Genomic DNA, 21,329 nt, shown 5'->3' with positions numbered 1-21,329 from the left:
CTTAAGTATCCGGTTCTAGTTGTCATAAGGTCAAGGTACAACTCCGGGTCGTCCTTTTACCGAGGGACACGGCTATTCGAATAGATAAACTTCCCTGCAGGGGTGCACCACATAACCCAACACGCTCGATCCCCTTTGGCCGGACACACTTTCTTGGGTCATTCCCAGCCTTGAAAGATCAACACCTTGTAACCCTACCTAGGCACAACAGAGAGGTCAGCATGCCGGTCTAAATCCTATGCGCGTAGGGGTTTGGGCCCATCGCCCATTGCACACCAGCACGTTGCGTGGGTGGTCGGAAGCAGACCTAGCCTCCCTAATACAAGAGCAGACATTCCAGTCCAATCCGGTGCACGCCGCTCAGTCGCTAATGTCAAGAAGGCTTCGGCTGATACCACGACGTCGAGTGCCCATAATTGTTCCCGCGTAGCTGGTTAGTGTGTATAGGCCAATGGCCAGACTCAGATCAAATACCAACATCTCGTTAAGTGTGTTAATTGACGTAACCGTGGACGCCGACCAGGGCCAGGTCCACCTCTCTCCTAGGTGTTTCAACCTGCCCTGTCGCTCCGCCACAAAGGTCCACTCAAAGGGCCGTCAGGACAAACGTCCTTTCGGTCCCAGTCTGTGAATCACTCACGGATACTCTACAAGCCGACCCGACTTTAGTCACCACATGTATCATGTATTATGTATATAAGTATATACCCGTGATCACCTCCCGAGTGATCACGGCCCGATAGTATAGCATGGCAGACAGACAAGAATATAGGGCCACTGATGGAATACTAGCATCCAATACTAAGCATTTAGGATTGCAGGTAAAGGTAACAACAGTAGTAGTAAGGACAGGCTATGCATTAGGATAGGATAAACGGAAAGTAGTAGCATGCTACACTACTCTAATGCAAGCAGTAGAGAGAAGAATATGTGATATCTGGTGATCAAGGTGGGGCTTGCCTGGTTGCTCTGGCAAGGAGGGGTCGTCAACATAGTAGTCGTCGGGGCACCAAGAGCTGCGTCAGTCTCGTAGTCTACCGGAGAGAAGAGGGGGAAGAAACAATGAATAGAATGCAAAAAGATGCATAATGATGCATGACATGACAAGTAATGGCGCTAGGTGTGCCCTAACATGGTAGGAGGTGTTACCGGCGAAGGGGCGGACATCCGGGAAAGTATCCCTAGTGTTTCGCACTTTTGGATAGATGAACCGTTGGAGGAAAGTTGTGCGTTCTCTATGCTAGGGGTGTGTGGCGGATGAACGGGCTGTGTATCCAGATTCGTCTCGTCGTTCTGAGCAACTTTCATGTACAAAGTTTTTCCATCCGAGCTACGGTTTATTTTATATTAATTTTAAAAGATTTAATCAATTTTCTAGATTTAATAAATTAATTTAATTCAAAAATTACTTAATGCATCAACATGATGGTAGCAGTCAACGTTGATCGTTGACCTGGTCAACCTGACAGCTGGGTCCCACCTCTCAGGGACTGTTTAGCTAATTAACAATAGTTAATTAGGTTAATTAAACACCATTAATTGAGTTAATTAATTTAGTTAATTTAAATAGAATTAATTAAGTTAATTATTTAATTAATTAATTAATATTTAATTTTATCTATATATTTATTTATTTTATTTCTTATTTAAAAAAACGTTCTGGGGGATGGACCCCACTTGTCATTGGGCCAAAGGGCCACAGCGGGTCGGGCTATCGGGCACCCAGGCGCAGTTACGGGCGCCGGGCGTGCAGGCCCGAGGCCACCAGGGGGCGCCGGCCTCCACGGCGGCCAGAGCAGTACGGCGAAACATCAGCGAGGACGGGCGGTGGAGACGGCGCAGCAGTGGCTGCGGCTCGACGGGGAGCCGTGGTAGTGGCCGCGCGGTGGCTTGGCCGAAGTAACAGGGGGCGGCGCTGGGGAAGCGGGAGGTCACGATGGTGGACGGCGCACACGGGAATAGGGCAGCCATGCGGCAGTGGTAGCCGTGGAGCGACGGACGGCGCGCAACAGCGTGGTCGTACGGGACGGACGGCGCGAGTGCGGTGGGCGCAGGCGGTGCAGTCGCGGTGAGCGCGAGGCGGAGCGGGGCATAGCGGGCCGATGCGAGCGGCGGCTGCAGCCGCAACAGGCGGAGCGAGACACGAGGGAAGGCGATGGAGCAAGGCAGCTGCGGTGAGGCTAAAGGCAGCGTTGGCGAGCGCGATGGCGCGGCCGGCAGCCAGGTGCGAGCGGGCGGGCGTGGCCATGGACGCGGGCGACAGCGGGCACACAGGGTAGGACGTGTACTAAGGGGCGCACGCGCGGTCGACCGGGCGCGGCCAGGGCCATGGTGGCCGCGAGCGGGAGCTCGGGCGGCGGACGAGCGCGGCGACCAAACAGGGAGGGAAAGAGAGGTCGGGGGTTGGCCTCACCGGGGTGCGTAGGGAAAATGGCAGCGGGGCGTGGGGAGGACGGCGGGGACGACGGCGACGTAGGAGAGGCAGTCCGGCGAGGTTGCGATCCGGGCGGCAGCGACGTCGAGTGCCGAGGGAGAGGTCGTTCCCCCGATCCCGATATGTATCGGGGAGGGGGAGGGAGACGTGGGGAGAGGAGTGGGGGAAGTGGGTGGTTGGGTTAGGGTTTCGGTTGGGGGGGGAATAAGGGAGTGAGGGGCAGCCGGTTGGGTGGGCCTGGTGGGCCGAAGCCCAGTGGGGGGTTCCCTTTTTCTTTTCTTTTTTTGTATTTGTTTTGTTTTTTGTTTTTATTTTTTAATTTTATTTATTTTCCCTTTCCGTTTTAATTCATTTTAAAATATTTAGGCATTTTGTATTAGTGTGGTTCCTTCGCCATAAATACCTAGGCATTAATTGGCAGACTCCGAAAATTTTAGTTTTACTGTCTGAAAACTTTTGGTGTTTGACAAAAATCCAAATTTGAATTTGAATAGTTTTGATCCAACGCGAGATTAGCAAGAGTAACCGAGGTGACGTGGCATCGTTAACGTGGGATTACTGTAGCCTAATTATCCGGGTGTTACAATGGATCTCCAAGAGGCCATTGTATCAAGAATCAAGAGAGAGAGAGAGAGAGAGAGATGAAGCCATCTAGCTACTAACTACAGACCCGAAGTTCTACAAAGAACTACTCACACATCATCGGAGAGGCACCAATCGAGGTGGTGAACCCCATCCGAGATGGTGTCTAGATTGGATCTGGTGGTTCTGGACTCTGCGGCGGCTGGATGAATATTTCGTCGACTCCCCTAGGGTTCTAGGATTTTTGGGGTATTTATAGAGCAAAGAGGCAGTCCGGGGGGCACCCGAGGTGGGCACAACCCACCAGGGCGCGCCTGGGCCTCCTGGCGCGCCCTGGTGGGTTGTCCCCTCCTCGGGACTCCCCCAGGTGCAACAAGGGCGCAACATGTTCCTTCTGGTCCATCAAAAATCTCCATAAAGTTTCGTGGCATTTGGACACCTTCTAATATTGATTTCTGCATTGTAAAAAACACGGAAAAAACAAGAACTGGCACTTGGCACTATGTCAATAGGTTAGTACCAAAAATGATATAAAATGATTATGAAACATCCAAGATTGATAATATAACGGCATGGAACAATAAAAAATTATAGATACGTTGGAGACGTATCAGTATCCCCAAGCTTAACTCCTACTCGTCCTCGAGTAGGTAAGTCATAAAAACAGAATTTTTGATGTGGAATGCTGTCTATCATGTCATATCATATTCTTTCTTTATAGCAAGGACATTTGGACTTTTAGTTGTTCGAAGAAATAGTCTAGTTTTGACATGATAATTTAGATACTCAAGCATATCAACAAGCAACCACGTCTTTCAAAATATCAATGATAAAATAAGCTATCCATAGCCCATCATGCTCAAACATTGATCCATTCATGAAACACACTCGAATATTAGCTACACCCAATACTTAAGTACGATCATATTGCCTCCTAGTTGGTGCTTTTATAAGAGAAGATGGAGACTCAAAATAAAAATTGCACAAAGTAAAAAAGGCCCTTCGCGGAGGGAAGTAGGGATTTGTAGAGGTGCCAGAGCTCAAAGCGAAAAACTTAGAGATAAAAACATTTTGAGAGGTGTATCCATCCCACCAATGAAAATGACTTAGAGTTCCCAATACTTTCCATGCATAAATATATCATAGGAAATTCCCAAACAGAAAATAAAGTTTATTCCTTTTTCCACCATAACTTTCACTTTCCATGGCTAGCCGTATACACGGTTGCCCTCCATACCAACACTTCCCAAGGAATTTATTATTTGACAACATAAAGTAAATTCATTTTTTGCATTTCAGGATTGGCCATCCCTAATACCTTTGCCTTACTCTCGTGCAATGACAAGTGAATAAACACTCATCTTGAGAATAACACATCTAGTATGGAAAATATTAGCCACCCCTCACCGCTCCGCGAGCGAAACTAACAAACAGAAGAGAAGTTTATTTTGAAAATTAGAGATGGCACATGCAAATTTGCTTAGAATGGAAAAATAATACCGCATATAGGTAGATATAGTGGATTCATGTGGCAAAACTGGGTTAAAGGTTTTTGGAAGCACAAGTAGTGATCATACTTAGTGCAAAATGAAGGCTAGCAAAAGATTGGGAAGCGGCCAACTAAGAAACGAATAATCTCATAAGCAAGCATTAAGCATAAATAACACTGAATAATGCACCACAAGTAGGATATAATTTCATTACATGACTATTTACTTTCGTACTTGCATAGGGAATCACAAACCATAACACCAATATTCTTAATAAAGCATAATTACTCATCAAGATGACTCACATATCACATCATCATATCTCAAAACTATTAGTAAGAAAGCGGGGATGCCACTCGGGGGCATCGCCAAGCTTAGCTGGTTGCTCATTTTTGGATAATAGCTTGGGATACCGGGGCATCCCCAAGCTTAGGCTCTTCCATCTTTCCTTCATCCATCGTAAGATAACCCAAAACTTGAAAACTTCAATCACACAAAACTCAACAAAACCTTCGTGAGATCCGTTAGTATAAGAATAATAAATCACTACTATAAGTTTTGTATCAAACCAATTCATATTTTATTCTTGTATTATATCTACTGTATTCCAACTTTTCTATGGCAAAAACTCATCGAAGGAAACCATAGAACCATCAAAATAAGCACACAACACAAAGAAAACAGAATCTGTCAAAATAGAAGAGTCTGTAGCAATCTGACAATTTCGAATACTTTTGTAACTTCAAAAATTCTGAAAAATTAGGAAGACTTGACAAATTTTTATATTGATCTACTGCAAGTGGAATGGGTATTTTATCGCTCTCTGGTAAAAAATGAAAACTAATTTTGTGAGCGTAAAAGTTTCTGTTTTTCAGCAAGATCAAACAACTATCACCCAAGAAGATCCTAAAGGCTTCACCTGGCACAAACACTAACTAAAACATAAAAACACAATCATAACAGTAGCATAATTGTGTTAACACACAAAAACAGGAAGCAAAAAGCAAAAAATAAAATTTATTCATTGGGTTGCCTCCCAAAAAGCACTCTAGTTTTACGCCCTTAGCTAGGCATGAAGCAAGGATCTAAGTTTTGTCATCTTTCTTCTTAACTTTATGAGAGGTATTTTCATCATGAGGCTTTGTAAAAACATCATAAGACATGTTATCCATAGAGGCCTTAGCAATCCTCAGTTGGTTTCATCATACCCATTTTGATTTCCCGCAACAATCCAAGAGTAATGTTGATTAACATTATTGAAAACTTGTTGGATTATATCTAGAACTGGGACTTCCTTTTTAAGATTATCATCAAAGATTTTATTGTCCCCAAGCAAATGTCTTAAAGCATAGTCACTGTTGTAAAGAATTTCATCTATCACAGGTTTTTCACGATTCATATCATAAAAGTCAAAGATTTCCCTAGCTTCCCGTATTATGTAGTCAAACTCATTCATAAGAACAAGAGTGGCCAACTTTTTAGCTCTAGGATTCTTTATAACGGGGAGATCAAAACACAATCTTTGCAAGGTAGGATGGGTACGAATAAATTTACTTTCAAGTTTCAGAACTAGTGCTGAAATAGCATCCGCATAAGATCTAGTAGTTTTAAGTATAGGGGCATCGTCAAGGCTAAGCTTCCCAACACAATTGAAAAATTCTTGGATACGTTCTTGTCCCATAACTTTCCCTTGCCCCAAAATAAAGGTTTTAGCATCCAGATTGCTCGTACGTCCAATTTTAGGAGTTAGGCCATCATCTGTTGGTGCCATACCGAAATCACTCATGATTGCAAGCAAAGGATAGATCTGACAAGAAAACGGCGAACGGAAAAGAGAGGCGAATAAAACGGTAAATTTTTGTGAAGTGGGGGAGAGGAAAATGAGAGGCAAATGGAAAATAATGTAAATTGCAAGGAGATGAGATTTGTGATTAGGAACCTGGTATGTGTTGAAGATCCTCCCCGGCAACGTCGCCAGAAATTCCTTTTGATGTCGCTTGAAGTTACGTCGGTATTTCCCCAAAGAGGAAGGGATGATGCAGCATAGCGGCGGCAGGTATTTCCCTCAGACATGAAATGAAGGTTATCGAACCAGTAGGAGAACCAAGCAACACAACGTAAACAGCCCCTACACATAGATAACAAATCCTCGCAACCAGACGTGTTAAAGGGGTTGTCAATCCCCTTCGGGTAACGGTGCCAAAAATTGGTGCGTGACAGGAAAAAGGTTATGATAGATTGGATAAATAGATTGCAAATAAAATAAAGCGCGGCAAGATATTTTTGGATTTTTGGATTAATAGATCTGAAAATAAAAGCAAATAATAATAGATCGCAAAGGAGAATAATATGAGAAAGAAGACCCAGGGGGCGTAGGTTTCACTAGTGGCTTCTCTCGAGAAAAATAGCAAACGGTGGGTAAACAAATTACTATTGGGCAATTGACAGAACCTCAAATAATTATGACGATATCCAGGCAATAATCATTATATAGGCATCACGTCCAAGATTAGTAGACCGACTCCTGCCTGCATCTACTACTATTACTCCACACATCGACCACTATCTAGCATGCATCTAGTGTATTAAGTTCATGGAGAAACAGAGTAATGCAATAAGAACGATGACATGATGTAGACAAGATCTATCTATGTAGAGATAGACCCTATTGTTTTGTCCTTAGTAGCAACGATACATATGTGTCATTTCCCTTCCTGTCACTAGGATCAAGCACCGTAGGATCGAACCCACTACAAACCACCTCTTCCCATTGCAAGATAAATAGATCAAGTTGGCCAAACAAAACCCAAATATCAGAGAAGAAAGACGATGCTATAAGCAATCATGCGTAAAAGAGATCAAAGAAACTCAAATGCTTTCATGGATATAAAAAGATAGATCTGATCATAAACAAGAAGTTCATCGGATCCCAACAAACACACGCAAAAGAGTTACATCATATGGATCTCCAAGAGACCATTGTATTGAGAATCAAGAGAGAGAGAGATGAATCCATCTAGCTACTAACTACAGACCCGAAGGTCTACAAAGAACTACTCACGCATCATCAGAGAGGCACCAATGGAGGTGGTGAACCCCATCCGAGATGGTGTCTAGATTGGATCTGGTAGTTCTGAACTCTGCGGCGGATGGATGAATACTTCGTCGACTCCCCTAGGGTTATGGGATTTTTGGGGTATTTATAGAGAAAAGAGGCGGTCTGGGGGCACCCGAGGTGTGCACAACCCACCAGGGGGCGCCTGGGCCTCCTGCGCACCCTGGTGGGTTGTCTCCTCCTCGGGACTCCCCCCAGGTGTAACTAGGGCCCAACATGTTCCTTCTAGTCCATAAAAAACTTCGTAAAGTTTTGTGGCATTTGGACTCCGTCTGATATTGATTTTCTGCGATGTAAAAAACATGCAAAAAATAGGAACTGGCACTTGGCACTATGTCAATAGGTTAGTACCAAAAATGATATAAAATGATTATAAAACATCCAAGATTGATAATATAATAGCATGGAACAATCAAAAATTATATATATGTTGGATATGTATCAGCAGCTGAGGCATCCTATCGAAAGAACGATTTGAACCTTGTTCCTACATTGCATGATCAAATCGATCAGGCACTTTCCATCTATCTTCATTGTTCAACTCTTTGATGAAAATATGAAAAAACCAAAAAAAAAGCTCTGCCCTTCCATCTCTTGGATAGATAGAGAGGAAGGGCGGAGGCCTTTGGTGTCCCTTTTAGTCAAGAATTGGGGCTTCACAATTACTAGCCAATATTTATCTCATGCCTTTCCTCGTGCATGGTTCGATATTCTGGTGTCCTAGGCATAGAGGAACCACACCAATCCATCCCGAATTTGGTGGTTAAACTCTACTGCGGCAAAATAGCTCGATGCCAGAATGATAAAAAGCTTAACACCTCTTATTTGACTTTTTCACTATTTTGAAATAAGAAAAAGATCCAAATCTAAAATGCAAAGGTTGTCTTATTCAGAACCTCAATCATCACATCCCTTCTCTCCCACTTCACACCTCGGAACACACTGTTCTTATAGAGAGAAAGGCGCTTTCCCATCTTCTTAACCTGAAATGAAGGGGTACCCCCGGGATGAGATCCAGTGGAGACAGTTGGGCATGTAGCTCAGAGGATTAGAGCACGTGGCTACGAACCACGGTGTCGGGGGTTCGAATCCCTCCTCGCCCACAGCCTTCCAAAGGGGGAAGGGCCTTTACTTTCCCCCTGATGGTAGGAAAATCATGATCGGGATAGCAGACGTAAAGCTATTGAACCTAGGTATGCTCTTTCCTTTTGTCAAAGTGGAATCGTAGAACAGAATGTGATGCGATGAGATAGAATGCAATAAAATAGAAACAAGTATAGAGAACGGGTTATCTACTCCTAAGGGTCAAAGCAAGAACTTTAGTTCAATTATTTATTCTTACATTAAATAATGAATAAAATCTCCCAAAGTAGGATTCGAACCTACGACCAGTCAGTTAACAGCCGAGTACTCTACCACTGAGCTACTGAGGAACAAGGGGGGATTCGACCTCCTAGAGTTCAACTCCCGCTCTCAACCCATGAACAATATGAGTTCGAAGCTTCTTTCGTAACTCCCATAATTTCTTAGTAGTGGCTCTGTTCCATGCCTCATTTCATAGGGAAGCCCAAAGTGGCTCTATTTCATTCTATTTCACTTCCTAGCACTTCCTATCATTTAATATCCATCCCTTTGGTCATATTGACATAAGAGATGTCATTTATAGTCTATCTCTTTCTACATATGGAAAGTCAAGAAATTCTCATCGAAATATCGAGAAATTGTGCATATAAAAAACTCTAAAGAAAGAAAAAAAGGAGACCCATGCCATGATTTTCAAATCTTTTATATTTAGTAGTCTAAGTTTCTCGATGAGGATAATTAATTCGGTCGTTGTGGTCAGAATCTATTATGGATTTGTACAACATTCTCCATAGGTCCCTCTTAGATCTTCTTTCTCCAATCTTGGATTAGGGAAGAAGGAGATATTCGCGACTACTAGCGATTTCATTATGGGGAAGCTCATGATCTTCATATTGATCTATTATCCACCTCTATATCTATTCTTTCTTAGCTAAACAGGTGTAAGATCTATCCAATTTGGTTATATTATATCATGGACTCGAAAAACGGATCTGAATTTGACTGAAATGCATGATCTTCACAGGTATCACTTTTCACGATACATAAAAGGTGCAATAGCGATTTTCGAACCATATCCTATAAGATAATGGTTTCCATTACTTTGAGAAATGGATTCTTATATCAAACTATAGCTATTGCATTAAAGAAGAAAACAAACTAATAGAAGTCGAAGATGCGGAATGATAGTGAATAGAGAGAAAGATTCTTCTGATTTTCTTGTTTCTATCTACTAGACGCTGTAGAGAATTGAGAATTTTCATGCCTTTCAATTCTCGTACTCGTAATTGGAAAGTTATGGAAGGAGATCATTTTGCAATGAAAACAACATATAAAACTCTAGACAATTTCGAAATCAGGCCAAGCGTCTTAATACATATGCAAAAAATCATTATTGGCCCACCATTGATTAGAAGATTTAGCTTATATGAATCGCTATTGGTTTGATATGAATAATGACAATCGTTTCAGTATGTTAAGGATACAGATGTATCCAAAATTCATTTAGAGTTACTTAATAGTCTATTTCTTATACCATATCCGTATCCCGTGAAATTCTCTAGCCAAAAGATGGATGCATATGCTGTGTTTAATTTTGCTAAATGATATCAATTAAATGGTGTATCAATTCCATAAATTGCATATAGCAATAAATAAATCAGCAAAATTCTTTCTAATATTTTAGATAGAAGAAACATTTTTCTATCTAAAATATTAGAAAGAATGTACCCTTCTATCCAAATCCAATTTGCATTGATAAAATAAATCCAAATTCCAGTAGTAGATGAATAATTGCAAATTTGTGTGTGTACGAGATTAGAATAACTTCAAAATAACTGACATAATTTTGTATTTTTCCTGATCAGAAAAATACATGAAAAAGAAAGGAGGTAGAATTTTTTTTTGGATTTATGGTTAAAGAAGAAAAAGAAGAAAACAGGGTTTCTGTTGAATTTCAAGTATTTAGTTTCACCAATAAGATACGGAGACTTGCTTCACATTTGGAATTACACAAAAAAGATTTTTCATCGGAAAGAGGACTACGAAGACTTTTGGGAAAACGTTGATGTTTGCTGGCTTATTTGGCAAAGAAAAATAGAGTACATTATAAGAAATTAATCGGTTAGTTGAATATTCGGGAGTAGTAATTTAATCGTTCAAATTTTTTTCTTGTTTTATTATTTTTTTAGTAGTCTTAGATTTTTCATTTTGATGAGCCTCGCTTTGAGGAATTCATGGAATAATCCATTTTCATGTAATAATGAATTAAGGAAGAAAGGATATGAGTCTACCGCTTACAAGAAAAGATCTCATGATAGTCAATATGGGCCCTCAACACCAATCAATGCATGGTGTTCTTCGACTGATCGTTACTCTCGATGGTGAGGATGTTATTGATTGTGAACCCATGTTAGGCTATTTACACAGAGGAATGGAAAAAATCATGGAAAACCGAACTATTATACAATACTTACCTTATGTAACAAGGTGGGATTATTTAGCTACTATGTTTACAGAAGCAATAACAGTAAATGCACCAGAATTCTTGGAGAATATTCAAATACCACAAAGAGCCAGCTATACTAGGGTAATTATGTTAGAATTAAGCCGAATAGCTTCTCACTTGCTATGGCTTGGACCTTTTATGGTAGATCTCGGCTCACATACTCCTTTTTCTATATTTTTAGAGAGAGAGAGAATTAATGTATGATCTATTTGAAGCTACTACAGGTATGCGAATGATGCACAATTACTTTTGCATCGGAGGAGTAGCTGCCAATCTACCTTATGGATGGATCGATAAATGTTTAGATTTCTGTGATTATTTTTTACGCGGAGTTGTTGAATATCAACAACTTATTACACATAATCCAATTTTTAGAGCGAGTTGAAGGAGTAGATTTTATTAGCGGAGAAGAAGCAGTAAATTGGGGCTTATTGGGACCGATGTTATGAGCTTCTGGAATACAATGGGATCTTCGTAAAGTAGATCCTTATGAGTCTTACAACCAATTTGATTGGAAAGTCCAATGGCAAAAATAAGGGGATTCGTTAGCTCGCTATTTACTACGAGTTGGTGAAATGAGGGAATCCATCAAATAATTCAACAAGCTGTAGAAAAAAATTCCTGGAGGACCTTATGAGAATTTAGAAGGCTGACGCTTTAAGAAATAAAAGAATTCTGAATGGAATGATTTTGAGTATAAATTTCTTGGTAAAAAACTTTGCCCAATTTTGAATTGTCAAGAAAAGAGCTTTATGTAAGAGTAGAAGCCCCAAAAGGTGAATTAGGGATTTATCTAGTTGGATATGATAGCCTTTTCAACTTGAGATGGAAAATCCGTCCACCCGGGTTTATTAATTTGCAAATTCTTCATCAGCTAGTTAAAAATGAAATTGGCTGATATCATGATGATAATAGGTAGTATAGATATCATTATGGGGGAAGTTGATCGTTGAAATGATAATAGATAGGGTAGAGGTAGAAACTATCAATTCTTTTTCGAAATTGGAATTATTAAAAGAAGTCTATGGACTGATATCGATTCTACCCATTTTGACCCTCCTTTTGGAAATAACAATAGAGGTACTCGTAATTGCGTAGTTAGAAAGAGAAATATGCTGGCCCCCTAGGCCTGCTTCAAGTTATAGCAGATGGGACTAAGCTACTTTTTAAAGAACATATTTTGCCATCCCGAGGAGATATTTCTTTATTTATCATTGGACCCTCTATAGCAGTCATATAAGTTTTATTAAGTTTTTTAGTTATCCCTTTGGGATATCATTTTGTTTTAGTCGATCTTAGTATTGGTGTTTTTTATGGATTGCCATTTAAAGTATAGCTCCTATTGGTCTTCTTATGGCGGGATATAGCTCAAATAAAAAATATTCTTTTTCAGGCGGTCTACGAGCTGCAGCTCAATCCATTAGTTATGAAATACCATTAACTTTTTGTGTGCTAGCAATATCTCTATGTGTGATCCGTTAAAATAGATCTTTTTCCTATAAAATCCATTAGCTATTTATATTCCTTTTCTTATTTAGTATTTGGGTTGGTAAGTTAAACTAGATAGCTATATGACTGAAACAAAACAGCTTATAAATTTGTAGTAAAAAGAAAAAAATATCATTTCCTACGTACAAGAAAAAAGTGGAAGTAAACATAAGCAGTGTAAACTCTTTATCCCAAGGTTGATATTTTTTAATTAGTCATCATATCTTGAAGTGGCCAAGAATAAAGGATTCACGATATGGAATCCATTAGTAGAATACTCCTAGTTATTACTATAACTTAATAATCCATAAGAAGAATCCACCAAAAGTTAGTGTAGGGTTAGGAACACTAAAGTACACAAAGGATTAGTAATGGAAAATCTAAAACATTAGAGATTTTTGCCCATAAAAGGAATCATAATAAGGACTTGCAATTTGTAGAAATTATCAAGTAGTACTTTCTTCAGATTCTGATCCAGAGTATGTTCCCATTCACTTGTTAAGGAAATGGCTATCAAGAACGAATTAACATCCATTTTTTCTTTTTAAATACCCCCTCCCTGGGGAAAGAAGAATAGTAAAAAAGATATGGAGTGCACTAGATTTTTTTCATTATTTCCTTCCTCTCTCCATATTCATGCGGAATTGCTCATGAACTAATACCCAACTCTTTCCATTTATTAATTGAATTCCTATAACAAGTAACAAGTGTTTTATTCCAAGATTAAGTTATTACTGAACAAAGAAAAATTTCCATTATATTATAAAGGATGAGATCAATTCGGAAGTGCCTTTTCTTATTCTAGCAGACGGAATTCCTTTGGTCTAATTTAGGACTTTCAAATCTATTTTATTTTATCTAATTCTATCTACGCCCCAGGGGCTAGGAACAAAACAGTCCTTTCCTTTTTCTGATCACAGAGAAGCCGTATGAAGCTAAGGTTTCATGTACGGTTTTGAAATAGCGGTGGGAACTATGATGTTATCATCGACTATGATTATCTAACAGTTCAAGTACACTTGATATAGTTGAAGCACAGTCAAAATACGGTTTTTTGGATGGAATATTTGGCGTCAGTCTATAGGTTTTCTAGTTTTTTAATTTCTTCTTTGGCAGAATGTGAAAGATTACCCTTTGATTTACCAGAAGCGGAGGAAGAATTAGTAGTAGGTTTCCAAACGGAATATTACGGTATCAAATATGGTTTATTTTATCTTGTTTCTTACCTAAATTTATTAGTATCTTCTTTATTTGTAACAGTTCTCTACTTGGGCGGGTGGAACTTATCTATTCCCTATATATCGTTTTTGATTTTGTTTCCAAATGAATAAAGCAGTTGGAATTTTGGAAATGACAATGTGTATATTTATTACATTAACTAAAGCTTGAGTATTCTATAGTCTCACCTAAATAGCTTGGCGTAATCATGGTCATAGCTGTTTCCTGTGTGAAATTGTTATCCGCTCACAATTCCACACAACATACGAGCCGGAAGCATAAAGTGTAAAGCCTGGGGTGCCTAATGAGTGAGCTAACTCACATTAATTGCGTTGCGCTCACTGCCCGCTTTCCAGTCGGGAAACCTGTCGTGCCAGCTGCATTAATGAATCGGCCAACGCGAACCCCTTGCGGCCGCCCGGGCCGTCGACCAATTCTCATGTTTGACAGCTTATCATCGAATTTCTGCCATTCATCCGCTTATTATCACTTATTCAGGCGTAGCAACCAGGCGTTTAAGGGCAGTATTTATTTCTCTTCATTTCTATCACAATAAGATGGACTTTACCGAGGATGAGAATGGATCAGTTATTAAATCTTGGATGGAAATTTCTTTTACCTATTTCCCTGGGCAATCTCTTATTAACAACCTCTTCTCAACTTGTTTCACTATAAATAAGATAATACAATAATAGTAAGAATATTTTCAACACAAAAGCTCTCTCAAACAAGAGAAAGAAACATATCTTTTTCATAGATATTTAGAATGAATATGTTCCCTATGGTAACTGGGTTCATGAGTTATGGTCAACAAACAATACGTGCTACAAGGTACATAGGTCAAAGTTTCATAACTACCTTATCCCACACAAATCGTTTACCTATAACGATTCACTACCCTTATGAAAAATCAATTACACCAGAGCGTTTCCGAGGGCGAATCCACTTTGAATTTGATAAATGTATTGCTTGTGAAGTATGTGTTCGCGTATGTCCGATAGATTTACCCGTTGTGGATTGGAGATTTGAAAAGGATATTAAAAGAAAACAATGCTTAATTATAGTATTGATTTCGGAGTTTGTATATTTTGTGGCAATTGTGTTGAGTACTGTCCAACAAGCTGTTTATCAATGACTGAAGAATATGAACTTTCTACCTATGATCGTCATGAATTGAATTACAATCAAATTGCTTTAAGTCGGTTACCAATCTCCATAATGGGAGATTACACAATTCAAACAATTAGGAATTCGTCTGAAAGTAAAATAAACAAGAAAAATCTTCGAATTCAAGAACGATAGATTACTAAACTTGATTTTGTCTCTGTTACAAAAATCTAGATAAGGGTCTTATTAAACTTAACATGAAACTATAGGAAGAAAAACGAACAACTACGGGGCGTGAGAAATAGTCTTATTTACACCTCAGACGACCCGCATTGCGGATAAGATAGCATTTAAAACTATACATATACACAAAACATACCCTAATCGTGCCTTCGTTCCTCCTGACACTCCCTTAGTTTTAGCAGTTCCAACGATGACAAAATATACTATGAAGTCTCCTTTACCATAACCTGGATAACGCGACGCAATAACATGAGATGCGAATGGCTAGTGGGCGGATTTGTTCTTCTACTAGGCGCCGCCTAACGAGAGCCCAACTGTACCAACGCGGCGCCCATTCACTGCTTGCGCTAGGATTAGTCTGGTTGTGAATATGCGCGTAGTTCATGTGTTATTAAAGTTCCTACTTGGACGGTCGCACAACCCGCGATTATTGAGGGAAGGCCATAAAGCTCTGACATATCGCGAAGTTCGCAAAACGCGCAGACAGGCAAAGGATAAGCAATATGACTAGGAGATGGGTTCACTGCAACCTGGTAAACTATGGGGGGGGGGGGGCTCTCACCGAATGACACGATCCGCCAGAAGCCGTCTGTAAATGAAGCCGTGGACTTACCAGAGCAAAACCCAAATGAGTAGAACGAGGTCTCAACCAATAAGCAATGCAATGGAAAGCATTTAGCAACCGCGAATTTTATCGTCCGGTTGGAATCCATTCCATAATCTTGCTATCTTGCAATAGGCAAAGCGATGGTGGGCAACTAGAGGAGAAAGCTGAGAAAGGGCAGAGAGTATGAGGAGAGAGGCACGACACGGAAATAATAACTAGAAGAACACAGAGTCGGGAGAGTAAAGGAGCCGAGCAGGGCTGGGCGGGGAACGAAGATAGCGGGTGCGCTTGGGTGTTTGCTGTGGTAGAGGGTCTAGGGGTGTTAATGAGAGTCGAGAGCGCAATTCGCCGGCTCAGATGGAATGAGAGACGCAGAATGGAGAAGGAGTGAGTACAGGAGGGGAGCGAGGGACGGTGGGAGGCGGCAGGCGCACGGTAGCGTTGAGTGAGGACGCAGGCGAAGCGAGAGAGCAAGGGGAGAAGGCAACGGATGGAGACGGTGACCGGGAAGTTCAAGTACTAAACTCGTTAACAGTCGGATCTAGGGTGAGGCAGCCAGCGCGAAGCAAGAGAGAATAGATGCGGCAGGGCGGGCAAGGGTTATACCGGCCCTGTGGGCAAGCGGGGCAGGGCGAAGCGCGCAAGAGGACGCTAGACGACCAGCTAGGGGCCCGGCGAATCCATCGAGAGGAAAGCAGCGCGCGAACTAAGCGAACTATCTAGAAAGGAGGGAGATAAGAGGAGGCGGGAGACGAAGGAGCCACGAGGAGGGAGAGCGGCGCGTAACGAGAGAGCGCAAACGGATAGTGAAAGGGAGAGTGTAGGAGATAGAGCAATATACATGCATGCTGTAGAGGAGAGAGAGTCCATGTTGTTAGTAGAGGAGGACTGGAGCGAAGAGGAAGGCGTCGCTTTGCGACGAAAGACATTGCGTATAGAGTGAGGCAGACGATAGAGAGGACAGAGGAAAGGGGAGAAAGTTGCCGGAAGACTGCGGAAAATGAGGAATGAGCAGAGAGCGAGCGGCCGATAGGAGGAGAGACGAGAAGGAGCGCGCAGAGCGCGAGGGCGAGAGAGCGGGAAAGAGGTCTTCTTCTACTGTCTTATTAAAAGTGTGAGAATCCAAAATGAAAGCTCTTGCTCTCTCAGCTTTCCTCACCAACCACAGATATAAAAATAGATTGGTCTATTCTGAGAGAGAGTGTGGATCTAATAATATATGAGCCAATAACAGCACGGCAGCGCAGGCATAGCGCACGAGTAACAAAGAGATCATGATCAACGGTAACGGACAGTTGGGCGAGGAGACCGAGACTCGAGGAAAAGTATGCGAGCGAGGGAATGACAGAGAATGCGGGCCGAGAGAGCGCGCAAGTGAGCACGAGCACACTCAGGTATAAAAGGAAATCAGATACGGTATAGGGGAGCTCCTCCAAGCTCTGATCTACGAGAGTACGGGTGGGAGTCACGAGAGCAGTGGTAGAGTGGGATCCAGAAGACGAGCAGCGGGGGTGGGGGAAACGTGGGGGCGGGGAGCAGGAGAGGAGAAGGCCAAGCAAAGGGCATCTCCCGGCTGTCGCGAGAAGAAGCAGCAGACCGTATGGTAGTTCGAGCGTGAAAGAAGATTAAGTGGCTGCCTGCCCGACAGAGGGGGTAAGGTGTCGCGGCGTGATGGTAGGGCGCGGAAACCAACACGGAGCAGGCTCGAGCAGTGAGGACATATTACCACGGACGGGCGAGTCATGGGAAAATAATCTGTCCGTCGAAGCGCGATCGTGCGTGAGTCCGCTTCTACCAGGCCAGCGAGAAAGAGCGGCCTTTGCGCGGAAACGTGACACGGAGCACATAGGCTCTAGTGGGACGGTATCACAACAGCTGAGCTGTCCTTGAACACTAATGAGTCAATGAGGAGGTGGGCCGAGGAGGAACAATCAAGCTTTGAGGAAGGGTGCGAGCGAGAGTAGGCGCCATGGGCAATGGAAGGGGCGGGGGACTTCAGAGAGGGAGACAGCAGGAAAGGGCGGTGGAGGGGGGAAGGCGAGAGGGGGATATGGGTAAGTAGAGTCCTGCTAATGGATCGTGGACGGGCGTGATCGGTGGGCGGCAACTGAGGATGCACCGAATGGCAATAAAAGGGAGATTAGAGGGACAGATATGTAGGGGCGCGAGCACGCGTACCAATGGGCCGAGAAGAGGCCACAGGAGAAGATCATCACAGAGAGGCTGATGCACCGAGGACAGATTGGACACGACGAAGCCGAGGGTGCGGACAGGTGCCTAAAGTCGACGATGATCAGAGCTGGAGCAAAGGGACATCAAGGATTGGCCGCACGTGAGAGCAATTACCGGTAGGCCGACGTCGGGGAAGCGAGGAGAGATTCTGGGCAGATGAGAGGACGTGGTCTGCTGCTGAGGTAGCCGTTGGGGTGGATGCACGGTGCGCGGCGGGGTTAGTTCCCTGGGTGCATTAGAATGATATGCTCCGGACGGATTACGTTTATCCGAGGGGGAGATAAGAGCACGCGTATCCTAAATCAGGCTAGCAAGTCATCTCTGGGAGAGGCTGCAGGGCGGCGCGAGGTGTCGTGATGAGCGTGTGAGGGAAGGGGGGGGGGGGCGCGGGACGGGCGGAGTATGGGGCAAGCAAGCAAGGGATGAGTAGGCGTGGAGAAGAGGTAATAAAGTTCAACGCGCAGGGGGAGGTGCGCGCTGCAAGCCGGCGTGGAAAAACTGTTTATACTTTAGGAGCCTCCGTAGGGCTTAGGATGCAGAATGGCCGGGGAGAAAGCGCGACAACGTGTACCAGAGAGCGCGCATGGAGAGCAGCATATAGGGTACAGTATGCTTGTAAGCGGGAAAGAGTATGTAAGAGAGATGGGGGTAGAGAGGGAGGGAGGATCGGGAGCAACAGAAGTGGTACGGCGTCAAGCCGCATGGTAGCGAGTGGCCGGCCTTGTATAATAAGGAGGGAGCGACCAAATAATCTAGTGCAGCTTCAACGTCTCGTGCAGGGGGAAATCTTCAAAGAAAAAGGAGATGAGCTGAGGACGCTGGGATCTCACAAGGTCATAAGTATAGGAAGGTCCGATGAACGGCAACATGGAGCGCATGGACAAGTTGACAAAATAGTATCCGCATGGGATGTAGATGGCTGCACAGAATCTTTTTTCATTGGCAGAACCCGGGGGGGGCCGGAGTAGAAAGCGTCTGGTGTTTATCGAACTCGAGACATTCACTGGGAGGGAGGACAAAAAAGCCAAGCCCACAGCCGAGAACGAGATTAACCAGTTGGTAAGCGGCCAAAGCGTGGTCTCTGGCTTTAACAGGGGAAGATAGTCTTTGGTCATCGTCGCAAAATAGTATGCATTCAGTTCAGCAGGGACTATGACCTACTAGCACAATTAGGACTAGGACCGATGACAGAGCGAGATGAGGGGAACGGACCGAGAGAGCGGCGGCGTGGAATGGCAAACTTGGAATGAGGAGATTGCAACCCTAGTTATCTGTAATACCTAGGTGTTGACGCGACGCCAAGATTGTATGCCATAGAAACCTGCGAAGCCGGTAAGCAAGGCACTACAAACGGAAGTGGTTCCAGAACGGCAAGATGTTCAAGTGGGATTCTGAGAACGCATGATCTCTGCGGCACAGGACGCAGGAGAACTCTGGTATTTAATCTGAGAGTATTAGCGCGCATAATAGCACGCACAATATCGCGCAATCCACGATGGTTGCAATCCTACAGTGGGGAAACGTCCACCGGTCACCGACGCTCGACAGGGTACACTTGGGCAACTCAGCTAACGTGCGCACGAAATAACATCGGGTCTTGGCATAAAGACGTACGCGTGCTTAATGATTTACGCGTCCGGGATGTCCGGCTCTTACGTGTCCCAAACAAAAATATACATGTAAAAAGTAGAGTCCGAAGCAGAAATAAGGAAAAAAAGTAAGATTAGAATCACACATTAATGCGCACATCTATTGAGAACTCGCGAAAGACAGATAAGGCGACAAGAGGCTTTATACTCCTACAGGAAAAGCCATAAAGCGAACTTCACACGAATCGGTCTCTCCGACGTCATGAGCAAGAGTTATTAACTATATATATCTAACATAAATAACCATAGGTACTCGGGGATTAGACGCTAGCTGAGAGAATCGCAGAAACGATATAGCGAGTGAATCCACTGAGAATTGCGCCTAATAAGAGCTAAACCAAAATAGTGACAGAAATGCAAGAAGGGGAGGGAAGAAATCGCTGATCTGACAGCTATAAGTGCAGCGGAATTCGTGGACCGCGTTCCCAATTGGCGAGGTATCGAGGCCGCTATTAAAGTGACATGCGAAAATGGTCGCGGCAAGTAGATGAAAGGTGCGCCAAACTGTGCGATCGCTATCTATAGAGGCCGAGATTCCAGTACAGAGAGCTCTATACCCTCAGCTGGACATATTAAGGCTCGCATAGTGATGAGCTGGTGCTCCCATAGGGCAATAAGACAGATCCCTACGGTATAAAGGGTAAACCTAGCTAAGACACGATAACTCCAAGAATCCAAACCGCTCCGTAATTGATATTTGTACATCAGATTATGGAAATGAAACGCGGGACAGAGTTCTTTTAAAGCACTTCTTTTTGCATAAAAATATTTAATACACTAAAGAAAAATGTTTTATTTAAAACATTTTTTATTCTTTAGAAAAGACACAGAAATTATCGAAATCAATGATTAGAATAGCGGCAGATAATAAGGAGCCGCACAGAAATGAGTTGACTAGCTAATAACATCAATACTGAAAACGCCGGACATGCGATAACCACTGGAAGATAGTAGAAGCAGGGCGACAGTCGATCTGTCTAGGAGATGCATCCCGAGTATAAAGAGACCCGAGGCACGCGCTGAGCGTAAAAATAGACTGGCAGTATGTCTAACAATCATGCATAGAACGTTCGAGTATAAACTTAGGGAATAAATGCGAAACAATCAACAGGCCCATGAAAGAAACAATGACCAATAAATACTAATCAAACCACGAGTCAGCGTAGGTACTAAAGCGCCCAACAACGCATCAACTAAGAGAACCGTATATCTGCGATGAAAAAAAACGAGAAAAACCAATCTACCTTTCTGACGAATCGCGCCTACTCCCGCAAACTCACAACTCCCACAACAGATCGACAAAAAGTAGTAAAATATACATCGATATCCCACAAATGCAAACGAGCTTGGACGAGAGTCATAGATGGTTAGTAATGACGATCTTAGATGTACTACCTTCGCAGGGCTTGTTCTAAAGCGCAAAAGCAGTAAAGGGGAAGTCATACAACTAAAATAAATCGAATTGATTTCTAACAGGTATTCTTTTCAAAGACATGCCGCCAATCTAATCTGAAGCGAGCGAATCATCGAGAGGAGCTGAAGCACGTGGCGCAATCCTAACACACCGGGTCTACC

At 42.9% G+C, this 21,329-nt stretch overlaps 1 non-coding gene and 2 pseudogenes across 1 annotated transcript; all 3 read left to right on the top strand.

Moving 5' to 3' along the window:
* Window positions 1-8,650: 8,650 nt before the first annotated feature.
* On the top strand, window positions 8,651-8,724 carry TRNAR-ACG. The gene has a single exon. It is a non-coding gene; the product is annotated as a tRNA-Arg (tRNA).
* A 2,246-nt stretch (window positions 8,725-10,970) lies between these two features.
* Window positions 10,971-14,852, top strand: LOC125551212 (annotated as a pseudogene).
* On the top strand, window positions 12,091-12,692 carry LOC125551213 (annotated as a pseudogene).
* Window positions 14,853-21,329: the final 6,477 nt, after the last annotated feature.

This window comes from Triticum urartu, chromosome 4 (genome assembly GCF_003073215.2).
Source record: "Triticum urartu cultivar G1812 chromosome 4, Tu2.1, whole genome shotgun sequence".
NCBI lineage: Eukaryota > Viridiplantae > Streptophyta > Magnoliopsida > Poales > Poaceae > Triticum > Triticum urartu.
Note: the sequence above shows the minus strand (reverse complement) of the source record. Positions and strands in the feature narration are given on the sequence as shown.